Below are 13,475 nucleotides of genomic sequence, written 5' to 3' on the forward strand. Positions count from 1 at the left end.
TGGATACATAACAAGAGACCACACAGACCCACAAACAGCTCCACCAGACAGAATCTCATCAATTCTGCAGCCTTCAAGCCCGACACAGAGAAGGGGTACAATAAATATTAAAAGATTTTGCCATTTCATTGAGAGGTGTGTATAGGGAATAGATTTGAACTGATTAAAACTCTCTTAGCTATAAAGTCTCATAGAAATGGCATATTTGCAAATAAAATACACCAACTGGAATATATCGGAAGATATTTTGCACCCCACAGCAAATCCTATTTAGAGCAGATTCCTTTTGTAATGGAAATGATCCGCAGCTTCCTTCAGCTCTTTGGTGTTCTTGCTCAGAAGCTTTTTCCTTGAGTTCATGAACCCTCTAAAATTATATGCAAAATGTGTGTGCACACATTTGATACATTTTTTTGAGCTATTCCTAGCTTCCATTAGACTCTTAAAGGGGTCCATTACTCAAAAAGATCAGGAGACACAACTCTGTCCTCTGCTTTTTTTTTTTTTTTTTTCCCAGTACTGTTTTGATGGGACCCTTGGCTGGTGAGTCAAATATACTGATAATTGCCTATTTTTAGAAGACTGCTCTTTATTAGCCACAAACTTGCATCTTAACCATCATTAAATGAATCACCAGGTCCATGCACTCAGTGAAATCCTCTCATATAAAGCCAAAAAGTACTTTCTAAGACGAAGATGGAAAAAATATTTTCTGACTATACTTCAAAGAGGCTGAAAGCAATAAATCTTATGAAAATATGAAAAGCTAGATGTGTTGCTCAAAAGCAGGAGAACCCTTGGAAATTTCCCATTTAAGAAAAAAAGAACTCTAAGCTTCGAGCTGCTGCTGGGTCTCACAGTGAAACTTATGAGTCTAAGATGAAGATTTCTTCCCCCAAGTTTAACATTGCAAAGGAGTCTTTACAAGTCACAGCCCCCTTAAACAGCATCCTGTTGGTTTAAAAACAAAAACAAAAACAAAAAAACAACCAGGGCTCCAGCTCCTTACATCTGGGAGTAGAACCCCACACACTTCCCATCCCCCATTCTGCCAACTATCCGATGCCCCAGTTGATGTCATCCTTCATTTTTGTCCACTCCAGTCAAAGACTGGCCTGGTCATCGCCTTGCATCCAGCGGCATCAGTTTGCTAACCCTAGGACTCTATCCATCGTCTAGAAGTACTTTCCAAGACAAGATGGAAAAGCACTTTCTGACTACACTTCCAAGGGGCTGAAAGCAGCAAGTCTTATAAAAGTATTAAAAACTAGATGTGTTGTTCAAAAGCAGGAGAACCCTTGGAAATATCCTGTTTAAGAAAAAAGAACTCTTGGCTTCAAACTGCCACTGAGTCTCACAGTGAACTTAACCCAGTGTAAGTGTCTGTCACTTCCCCTTCTCAGTGTTGGTCCTTGTGTGCCCTTCCTCTGTGGACTCGTCCACCCCTTCTGTCCACCCAACAGAAGACACAGGAAGAAGAGAAGGAAGGAGCCAGCCTGGAACCTATGCTGGGTCTAAGCCACCTCCCTGCCCGACTCAGCAAATCTAACCCCACAGACCCCCAGAACTTGCCTGCCAACCTGTCCAGGGAGATGATTCTGGGATACAAGAGCCTCATCTGCAGAAATCCTGGGATTCCCGAGGGGTGGGGAAAGAGAAGCAGGAAGGAGGCAAGAGAACCATTTCCAATGGTGCTTGAGGATATTCTCTTACTATCCTGCTTTATGATCCTGATAAGGTTCATGATATTTTCAAAGAATTTCTCAAGCTTTCTTTTCTGTCTGCAAACTTTATGGTGGATCACTTTGACGTCTTCCTGGCTTGGGGGTCTAGGGCGGGTCTGAATAAGCCTGGGCATTTTTGCTTTGTGTTGCCCTCAAAGCTTAAGGTTATACTCCAGGAGTGTTTTTTTGGTTTTTGTCCATATTCTATTATGGGAAATTTCAAACATATGCAAAAGAAAGGCTAAGAAAGATAAACCTCTATGTGTTATTCAGCCAGCTTTGACAATTCTACTGTGCCAATCCTGGTTCATTTTTACCACTACCACCTCCAACGATTATTTTGAAGCAAATTCCACAATTCAAACCTTTTCATTTATAAATATGACTGTATGTATCTCTGAAAGGTATGGATTTTTTTTGTACCAGGGATTGAACCCAAGGGTGCTTAACCACTGAGCCACATCCCCATCCCTTTAAAAAAAAATTATTTTTTAATTTAGAGACCGGGTCTTACTAGGTTGCCTACTGCCTCACTAAGTTGCTGAGGCTGGCTTTGAACTTTCGATCCTCCTGCCTCAGCCTCCCGAGCTGCTGGGATTATAGACACACAGCACCATGTCCTGCCAAGATAAAAGATTTTTAATGTAAACAACCACAATACAATTATCATATCCAAAATTTTGACAGTGATTCTCTCATATCATCAAATATGCAGTCAATATTTAACTTTCCCAGATTATTACATAAATAGGATTTTTGGTTTTTGTTTAAGTCTGGATCCAAGGAAGGTCTACACTCTTCTAGTGGTTAAAGCTCCTAAGTCTCTTTCAACACACAGCAATCCTTCCAACTCTTGTTTTTCCCTTGTAATTTGTTTGTTGGAGAATACGCTTTACCTTTAGACATTTTCTTCCTTTCTTGGGGTTGCCTCAGTCTCCTCTGAGAGCCTTGTTTTTTCTTGTCTTACCTCTGTCTTTTTTCAATTGTCTGCTGGGGCCTGGATGCCCTCCCATTGAGAAACACAGAAGGAGAAGTATTTTGAAGGATTCATGTTTGCTAGAGGGCTCCAGGGGTGATGGGCTTCCCTATAGCAGGTCAAGCAGGGAGGACGGGAAGGAGTAGGGAGGCGGTCAGAGAATACCAAGGGTGGAGTATGGGAGAAGCACTGGAGGGAGGATAGCAAGAAGCATGGTAAGGAGCGTGGAAGATCTTTCTGGGGAGCTGGTTGTTTCCCCAGTAGGGCCTCTTCATTCCCTGCCAAGGGAATGTGTGTCTGGTTATCAGGTTTTCCCCAAGCCAAATGGAGACAGGACTTGGGGTCTGGCTGTTATGTCATCGTTCAATTCATTCTTTTGTTTAGGAGAAACAAGGCATCCGTCCCCTGTCTCAGGTCTAATCTCTCCATAGACCTTGTCTGAGGCTGTTTTGTACTGTTACAACAGAATACATGAGCTTGGGTAATTTATAAAGAAAGTACATTTATTTCCCACAGTTCTGGAGGCCAGGAAGACCAACATCAAGGTGCTGGCATCTGGCGAGGGCCTCTTGCTGTGTCATGATGTGGCAGAGAAATAGGAACCTGCAAACTCAGGTCTGTCTTCCTCTTCTTATAAAGTCACTATTGCATCATGGACCTAACCCTCATGATCTCATCTAACCCTAATTACTGCCCAAAGGTCCTACATGCAAACACTATCAATATATGAATTGGGGGATTCAGTTCCCAGCATATGAACTTTTGGAAGACATTTTCAAATCACGGCAGTCTCCTCCCACCCCTAGATACCTGAACTGGTCAGGGAGGGATGGGGGTGTCCTAGGATCTGTTGATTATTTACTAGTCAAAGACCCTCAAGAGCCACCTGTAGCCAAAAACAGTAGGATTTATGAGCTTTTTGCAGTGCAGGAGACCAGCCTCATGGAGATCCATGGTGTCTCAGCCAGAATATCAGGAAGGACCTAGAACTGCATTTGAGTTCTCAGAATTGGGAGCTGGGAAATGAGGAGTGGTTGCAATGATTTCACAAATTCAGGAGTTGGGAAGGAGCAAGTAGGGCGACAGCTGCCATCAGTGAAGAAGCCACAGTCACTTGTATCAACCAGAAAAGAGGGTTGTTTTCCAGGCTTGGATGGTGCTCTTGTTTGTGTGATGCTCAGGCACTGATATAGAGCATTTCTGTTTTGGTCTTCATCTATTGAGGTCACAGAGGGGCCTTGTCTGGTGTCGCTGTTCTGTGAAATTGTTTTTGTTCAACAGGAGCCTGGCCAGGCCTAGCTGTGAGTGCCTGGCACTCTTGCTCATGGGGCTGGACTTTTCTCTCTCAAGTCATAATTGCCCCTTGCTTCCAGCCCTGATGGCCTCTGGCCTCTGGTGCCAGGCACTCCAGGCTGTTGGCTCTCTAGGGGCTGCCAATTGACTCTACTTGCCAGCTTTTGGCCTACCCTTTCCTCTGCTTGCTGGGTCAGTGGCCACTCAGAGGTCTGGTTTCCAAATTGTTGTTACCCTTCCTGTCTGCTGCAGTCTTTTTGTCTCATCTCTTAAACTTTTTAGACTCATGACTCTCTCTTGCTTTTTTTTTTTTTTTTTTTTTTTTTTTTTTTTTGGTCCCTCACTGCCATTTCAGAGGATACTGGGGAGGGAACAGAGGAAACTGGTTGTATTTTACTGGAAATCTCATCTAGCTTTCAGCTTTGCCAGCTTCTCAGAAAATTGCTCCTCAGTGAGGTCCTTCTGTCTTTTGTGAGGTGACACCTGATACTTGTGTTCCACAAATTCCTTCCTTGATAAGGGGGGAGGACTCCGTGAACCACAGGCTGATATGGCATGAAGAAAGTTCCAGTTCCCTTATTTAATGAGAACTGTATTTTTCTGAAACCATTCTACTTTATCACCTGTCTCTGCACAGAGGCTATGGCATCCTGGTGGAGTTTCACGGATTCATTTGTTTTCCAAAGTGGATTTTCCGTGGCTGAGTGATTTTGTTCCTTTATGTCTGCAACAGCAGACGTATTTGCTTCCTACAAACTGTCCAGGTAGCAAATGGACACTTAAATCAGACCACTCTTCTCATCTGCGAGGTTCGGTATTTTTAATTGGCCTGCTGGGCAGCTCCTTGCCTCCCCCTCTAGGTATACACTATTAATGGCCACAGAGAGGAAACGTCCATTTAATGCCATGACATGCCTCCACCGTCTGCCTCAGCAACTCGCTTCACTCAGTACTCTGTGGAGAAATAATGGCAATGTTACAAAAGAATCATCATTAGGATGCCGTCCCAGGCAGCTGGGCCGCTCTAGCACCATTACGATCACACGTCCCTGGTAATGCAGAAAGGTGGAGCAGGCGCCACTGCTGGGAGCCCTCGAGGAGGAAGGTGGCACTCGGGCCGGAAAGTTTGCTCCGGGCTCTGCGCATGCCCGGCTTTTAATGAGCATCACAGAAGACGGGTCAGGAGGAGATGGAGGCAGCGGGCGCGAGAGTGGCAGGAAGCCGGCTGGGACGAGATCCATTTATGACACCTTTTTTAAAACCCTGTCCCTGTGCAGACAAGCATGTTTTTGAGGAACTGTGTTTGCATGTAAGGCTGGGGTTTGTTACTGGAAGTGAGCATAACCCCGGGAGAAGGAGGGCTTGCCACGGGAAGCCAGCCTGCTATTCACAGTAGGCTGGGCGCTCACCGTGCGCTACACCGACCCCAGGTCTACGGGGCAACTCGTGAGCCACGACCGAGCAGGTTTCATTTCACGGCAGCCAATGTAGCCGGTGAGGAAAGGTCAGAGAGGCTGAGGACGTGCTGCACAGTTAGGGAGCCTGACGCCTGTTTCAGAGGGTCTCCTCCTCCAGGAAGCCTTCCCTGACCTCCACAGGTCCTCCCTGGTGGCTCTTGTGTCCTTCCCAGTGCTGTGTCTGCCCCCCTTGCTAGATCACAAAACACGCTGGAAACTTCTTCCTCATTATTCCCAGTCCTGGCCCAAAGTAGCCACGGAGTAAATTCCTCCCAAAATCACCCATTGCCCAGCCCTGTCCTTCTCTCCTTTGTGGTTGGGTGCTGCCACCTCTCTGTGTCTGACTCATGCTTATGAGGACCTGATAAGAACTCTGTGAAAGGAACATCTCTTACCAATATGGACAAAGCACTTGGTCAACAACATTGAGGTTGAGTTTCTTCTTCTCCTCCTTCTCTTCCTCCTGCTCCTTCTTGATTGAATGCTTAGATATTTTTTACCATCGAACTGCATCCCCAATTTTTTTTATTTTTTATTTTGAGAGAGTGTTTCACTCAGTTGCTGAGAGTCTTGCTAAGTTGCTGAGGCTGGCCTCAAACCTGCAATCCTCCTGCCTCAGCCTCGCAGTGGCTGGTCTTATAGGCATGCACCACCAAACCTGATCATTTTTTTCTTCTAATGGCACAGAACAAACAAGGATAAGGGGTAGAGGTTGAGAGATGACCAACCTGACCATAATGACAGCCTCTACTTAGAGATGCATTTAGTAACTGAACTCTTGCTGGCAGCTCCCTGCAAGTTAAGCTCTAGCTGCAAAGGGGAGGAGTCTGTTCTGAGGGCCAAAATTCTGTGCAGTTGGAGGGTTGAAGCTCCAGAGGACTGAGAAGGCAGAGAATGCCTCATTTTAAACGTTGAGCCATATCCTATTTGAGTCTAAGACATAAGAAAGAGGAAGCACTCAAAAGAAAAGTCTGCACAGTCCATCAGCAAATGCCAGGTGGATAATGCAGTGATAACGATACCAGATGTTATAGTGGAGTGAACTGTACACCTGGGCTTGGATCCCAGCTGTGCCACTGTTATGGTTTAGATGTGAAGTGTTTCCCCAGAGCTCATGTGTGAGACAATGCAAGAATGTTCACAGATAAAATAATTAAAATAAAAAACATGGCTGGGGCTGGGGCTCAGTGGTGGAGCACTTGCCTAGTATGTGTGAGGCACTGGGTTTGATTCACAACACCACATAAAAATAAATGAATTAAAGAAAGGTCTATCAAAAAAAACATGTCCAGAGGTGAAATGATTAGATTATGAGAGGTATAACCCACTAATCAGAGGATTAATCCACTGATAAGGATTAACTGGGCAGTAATGGTAGGCACGTAGGGTGTGGCTGGAGGAAGTGGGTCACTGGGGCAATATTTTATCCATGATGAGCAAAGTGCGCTCTCTCTCTCTCTCCCTCTCTCTCTTTCTCTCTGCTCCTTGGTTGCCACGTCCTAAACTGCTTTCCTCCCCCACACCCTTCTGCCGTGATGTTCTGCTTTACCTTAGGCCCAGGGCTATGGAGTTGGTCAACCAGGGACTGAACTCCTGAAACCAAAATAAACTCTGAGCCAAAATAAACTTTTCCTCCTCTAGGCTGTTCTTGTTGGATCTTTTGATCAAAGCAATGCAAAGCTAACTAAAAGAGCCATTTTTTAGAGTGTGATTTTAGATGTTAAGCTCTGTGCCTCAGTTAAACTCTCTTTAAGGGCTGCGGATGCGGCTCAATGCTAGAGTGCTTGCCTAGCATGCCCAAGGCCCTGGCTTTTATTCCCAGTACGACATGAAAAAGCAAAAGCAGGGGAAAAAAAAAAAAAAAAAACCTACATACAACCTCTTTAAAATGAGGATGGAACTGATTTCATTGGGTTGCTTTGAAGATTATAACTTTTTCAATACTGAGGATAAAACCTAGGGACACTTTACCACTGAGCTACATCCTCAGCCTTATTTACTTATTCATTCATTCATTCATTCATTCACTTAACATTTTTAGACAGGTTCTTGCTAAGTTGCCAAGGCTGGCCTTTAACTTGTGATCCTTCTGCCTCAGCCTCCCAAGTTGCTAGTATCACTTGCATATGCTGATGTGACTGGTTTAAGATTAGAAATCTTAATACCTTTGAATAACTCAGAACAGTACCTGACCACTCAACACAGCCACTGTGGACTGAGCACCTGCTGTGTGTGTCCAGGTGCTTGAGGAACTAGCTTTCTGTACGTGATAACTCACATGAGCTCCTTCTCACCCCGAAGAGGCTGGTACTTTTTTAAGCATCTTGTTCATTTTGCAGATGTGGCAGCTCAGACACAGACTGCTTGGGTATTTTCCCCAAGATCACATAGTTAAGGAGTGGTAAAGCCAGAGGTTGCACCTGGTCCCAGAGTCCCTCTCTTAATGACTCCGTAGTGCCGCTTCTCAAAAATACTCTCTTTATTAATATTAAGAAAACTATTTTGAGTTGAGTGGTGCCCCTCTCCCTATTTAGATTATTGAAATCCTGTGACTGCGATCTTATTTGGAAAAAAGACCTTTGCTGATGTAATCAAGAAAAAGATAAGGTCATGCTGGTTTAGGAGGGGGCCTAATCCAATGACTGATATCCTTTTCAGAAAGGAGAAATTTGGACAGAGACACAGAGGAAGAACTCCCTGTGAGGATGGAGGCAGAGATCAGAGTGAGCATCTGTAGGCCACAGGACACAGAGATTGCCAGCAACCTCCCGAGCTAGGAAGAAGCAGGATACCCCTTGTCTTCAGAGAGAGCCATGGCCCTGCGCAAAACTAAATTTCAGATTATAGCCTACAGAAGTGTGACAGAATAAATTTCTCTTGTTTTAAGCCACTAAATTTGTGGTGCTTTGTTATAGCAGGTCTGGGAAACTACTAGCATATCTAAGTGTATCTAGATGTGTATTTCAGTAGGAATCAGCTCTTAGCAGAGTATAAGCTTCTCTATAATGAGGTTTGTGGTTTAGTTAAGTAGGCTTATGTACAGTTCCCAGCTAAAGCTGAGCTGTTGGGTAACATGTTTCATTAATGACTATAGATGAGGCGGGTTTGAATAAAAACCTTTAAGGACTAAGGTTCTTTGTGGGTTGATGGAATTCAGGTTAACCAGTCAGGTAGACAAAGATGGGGAAGAATGAGTACTTCCTATTGATACTCAGGTCCTGGGTTAAATATTTGAAGGTCCCTAGTCCCAGTCTCTGTTGATCACTCATGAAACCTTCACAGAGCACACACTGTACATGGTATTGGGGTGGAGAGGGTAGAAGTGTTAACTGGAGCAGACACTTGCTAAATGCCTTTGACTCTGGAAGACCTTGTGTAGAAAACGCAATGCCAGGCAACTTAAAGGAAGTCAGTGGACCCCATCTGGGTGGGGTGGCATGTGGTGACAATGCTTAACATATAGTTCTAGATCACACTTGCTGCAGACCTGGCCATGCTGTCTGAGTGGATGATGGAGACATGGATCATCCTGGTTTCACCTACATCTCTTTCTTCTACCCTATAGATTCCATCATATATGCAGAGCAACAAAGAGCCTATCAGGGATGGCCTTGCAAACCTGCAGAATAACAGAAAGTGCCACTGGAGAGAGAGCAAAAGGGACGCACAGCTCAAAGCCTTCCACAGAATGGAGACTCCATCCCCACAAACAAGTGGCAGGAGACAAGTTTTCTCTACTGGATCTTTTTTGAACCAGAGGCAAAGCTGGTGTCTAAAGTCTCTGCTCTGACAAGGTCCCTGAACCTTGAGTGACCCTCAGAGGCTGCCTCTCTCTAATGCACAACTGTAACCAAGCATTTACTTACCCAGAGCCCTGAATGAAGACACTTGTATTCTTATTCTCTCAACAACTTGTGAGACAAGTATAATACTTTTTATTTTCCGATAAGGAAACTGTCTGCCTAAAGTCACCTGCTGGAATTCAAACCTTGGGCCTCTGAACTTACCTTGGACCTCTTATCCCTCAAAACTCAGTTCTGAAGGACAGTCCCTCTCCATTACTGCATTCAAGTCATCAACATGATGTTTCGAAAAACATATGAGAGGCTGAATATACAAATGGATGATGTCCAGAACCACAGATGACAATGAAATTCTGACCCACAATCTCTGTAGCAACCAGCCCAGGAAACCAAACCAAGCCCTCTGCAACAACCAGCCAGAGGGTCAGTGCTTGGCAGTGGCTGCAGCTTCCTATTTTTTTTTTTTTATCCCTGCCTCCTCAATTCAGAGTCAACCAGAGAAAGCCAAATGTGCACCCCAAACCAGTCATACAAAATGTTCTCCCCTTCCAGGCAGCCCACTCCAGCGTCCCCACGCCAGCGGCCTCCAGGAAGGGCGCACCTGCTCTTTTTCACTACAAGGTATCTGTACTCCCCTGACTGCCCATAAGTCTCTGCCAGCGCAAGGGAGGGGGGCTCTGGAAGACTCCCTGCCTAGAGCTCTGAACACTTGGCCTTTGCCTGTTCTCATTCTGGAAGTCTTTATTTCCATGCGTCTAAATTTGTTAAGACTATTTCACATATACAAGCGTTCAGATAACTGGAGTTGAAACTTCTTAAATGAACAGGTTCTCTGTGGTGATTCCATGCATGGCCTCAGGTCATGAAAGCAAACTCGGTAAATGAAAATTCCATTTTACACTAAAAGAAATTCTTTCCTTTTAAGTATTCATTAAATCCTGTCTCCACTCCTACCTTTGAAATATTGTTTACTTCACTACCCCGTCAATCCCCTAGGATCTCCTCAGCAGGAAAAGGAAATGGTCACTTCTCTCTGACCAAGAAGCAAGAACTGGTTGGAGATGTAGAAACAGCAGGGCCCCGTGGCACATGCCCCAGAGAGAGGGAAGGAAGGGGAACGAGAGTGGCCCCAGGTCTGAAGGGACAACTCAGGGTATAAATCCCAGCTCAGCAAGAAACTCCAGCTCTGACGAAAAACTATTGAGCAGATATAATCTAGAAATCTCTACAGAAACAGAAAAAATAAAAAATCTGAAAGTTGGGAAGGGAAGGCCCAGAATTCACAGTTGCATAAAAAGAATGGAGAGACACAATGTGCCATGTTAGCAGAGGCTGATTCTGGGTTTCGTCTTAATCTATTGTGTTCTGTGTTCCTTTTTGTATTTTCCAGGTGTGCTGTAAGAAACACCTAGAATGTCTGGAATTAGAAAAGTTATCTTCACAAATACAAATGTTGGGGGGTGTGGGGAAGGTGGTGTTATCATGGAAGACATCAGGAAGTTGCAGCATTGAAGTCGCCACAGAGGAGATCACTATGGAAAGCCAAGCTGTGAACTTGTAAAATTTTGCTGTGAGAAAGCATTTTTCAATTTATAAGACATGTTGAAAACGTAGAGAGTAAAGAATTTATCAGCATCCCCAGTGTTAGAAATCACAGTGAGCATAGGGTGGCTTAGGGCTTTGCATGGCTGCCTCCTCTGTCCCACACTTTTCCCCCAAGACGTCTGCCTGTCACCCTTCCTCACTTCCTTCAGGCCTCTGCTGTGATGCTTATCAGACCACTTGTGTAGAAAAGCAGCCCCTCACCAGAACACCTTCTCCATGACAGCAGGGAGCGGGTCTCTTGTTTGTTGCTATACTCTGGGGCCTGAAAAGGGGCCCATTAAGCATTTGTTGAATGAACAAAAAAAAAAAAAAAAAACAAAAAAAACAAAGAATGACCTCCTTAAGGTACTCATTTTCTGGTACAAGAGTTATTTTCTGGTGTTGGGTCAGGAGACCCAGGTCTGTCCTCATGAGATCCCCAAGGATGATGAGAATGATGAGCGCACTGGATTCTCTAAGCAAAGCCCTGACCTGCATATTCGGTTCCTGGCATGCTCTTCCCATCCAGGAGAAAAGGGTGTAGAGAAGTTAGGCCTGTAGAACAACACGTGTGGCTCATAGATGTCAACTCCCACAGAAAGGAACCTGTGTTCCTTGGAGAAATGACTGATTTCAGGAGCGTGGGACACCCTGTCATGCCTGAAAACAAGGAGTTCCCAGACTACCTGGGTGATGACAGAAAAGACCCAGGAACCAACTAGAAGCAGCTCCCAATGCCACAGAAAGGACCATTTGAATAATTATGGCAATGTTTTGAAACACATCAAACATATTAAAATCTATGAGTTCATATTGATACTCAAAAAAAAAATCCAAAACAAAATTAATTGGTCACCTTGGGAGATTGCTAAGGCACAAATTTACCATTCTGAAAGTTGAAAAAAGGGAAAGAATCAAGCATTTATCCTGCTTTCCTTTATAGACTGAATTTCAAAATAACTGACCGAAGAGGGACTGTTTTTCTCTATAGAAAGCCACTCACATTAATAAATGAAGAAGCAATGAGATAATTTTTTTAAAAACTGTTTTACACATCCAGTGGGAAAAAATGGATCTAGGTAGCAATAATTAATGCCTTGTTATCTGTTAAGCAAATGTCAGCAGAAGATATTATAATGGATGGGTAAAAATGAGAAACGAAACCTACTGATCAATGTCAGTTACTGTCACTGCAATTGGACAGTCAGGCTCAGGCTCATGTGTGTCTCAGGCTGGGGCAATAAAACGAGTCAATCTAATCAAGTTTTGGGGATTTTTTTTTTGGTACAAGGGATTGAACCCAGGGGCCCTTAACCACTGAGCCACATCCCCAGCCCTTTATATATTTTATTTAGAGACAAGGTCTCAAGTTGCTTAGGGCCTCACTAAGTTGCTGAGGCTGCCGTTGAACTTGTGATCCTCCTGCCTCAGCCTCCTGAACTGCTGGGTAGTAAAGCTTTTGACTCACTCCCAGGCAATAGGAATTACTAGGCATCCATCCTTGTAATCTATCCAGGTTAACAGTTTCAGGAAATAATTGTCCAAATCTGCAAGTGTGGAAATTTCTACAGGACAAGTGAATTCATTTCATCACCAAACATGTGGTTTTTAAAAAGAGGAAAAATAAATAAATAGAAAAATTATAAATAAAAGAGGAGAGGGAACTATAGATCAAAAGAGACTTGAGAGGGATCAACAAAATCTGGGATGTCCCAACTTGAACAAGTCAGCTACAAAAGTAAATGTTTAAGATAACCAGAGAAAAGTGAATATAAACTAAGCATCAGATACTATTAAGAATTATTTATTTTTAACAACAAATCTCATCATTATGCACAACTAGGATGTACCAGTAAAAAATGTGGATAGAGGAAAAAAATGTATTTTGTTAAGTGAGATGAAATTGGGGTTAGAGTTCACTGCTTTTAGAGTCTTCATATTGAAGACTTCACGTGTAAGGTTATAGGTCTAGGATTTGCTTTAAAATACCTATACAAAAAAAATATAAATGGGGCGTAGCTCACACAAGAATGCTGGAAACTGGGGATTTCGGGAGGCTGGTGTGGATACTGTGGTTCTATTTTTTTTTAAATACTTTTAGTTGTAGATGGACATGATATCTCTATTTCATTTTTATGTGGTGCTGAGAATTAAACCCAGTGCCTCACATGTGCCAGGCAAGCTCTCTACCACCAAGCCACAACTCCAGCCCCAAGGTCCTGTGGTTTTATACCCAGGTAACTTTTCACTCCCTAAAAGAAAGGTTTGCTTTTTGTTTTGTTTTTTCTTTCTTTCTTTCTTTTGTTGTTGTTGTTTTAATTTCCAGCTTGTCATAGCCCAATACTTTTATAAAATACAATAAAAATGAATTACCAAGAAATGAAATGATAAAAACCAAACATGTAAGATGCAAATCCAAATTGTTCATTGATTTCAACAGACACAAAATTGTATTTCAATAAGAAAATCAGAACAAACATGTCATAGGGAAAGGCAAAAAGAATTTTTAAACCCCATGTTTTCCACCGAATATGTACATACGGTGATGAATACCAGAGCTGTTTTCCATTCGTAACTCCTGTCGTTCCACAATCACAGTCCAGCAGGCAGTTGTGAGTAAGATAGTCATTTCCCATAT

The 13,475-nt window shown here is 43.5% G+C and overlaps 1 long non-coding RNA gene across 1 annotated transcript in view; it reads left to right on the forward strand.

The window, feature by feature from the left end:
• The window catches only part of LOC306642783, a 37,993-nt gene extending 26,834 nt beyond the window's left edge, over positions 1-11,159 (forward strand). Inside the window, exons 2-3 of the long non-coding RNA XR_013758687.1 lie at positions 3,217-3,315; positions 10,644-11,159. This is a non-coding gene — a long non-coding RNA (uncharacterized lncRNA). The remainder of the gene's footprint in view (positions 1-3,216; positions 3,316-10,643) is intronic.
• The last annotated feature ends 2,316 nt before the right edge of the window (positions 11,160-13,475 follow it).

Source organism: Sciurus vulgaris (genome assembly GCF_902686455.1).
Source record: "Sciurus vulgaris genome assembly, chromosome: 13".
In the NCBI taxonomy this organism is placed as follows: domain Eukaryota; kingdom Metazoa; phylum Chordata; class Mammalia; order Rodentia; family Sciuridae; genus Sciurus; species Sciurus vulgaris.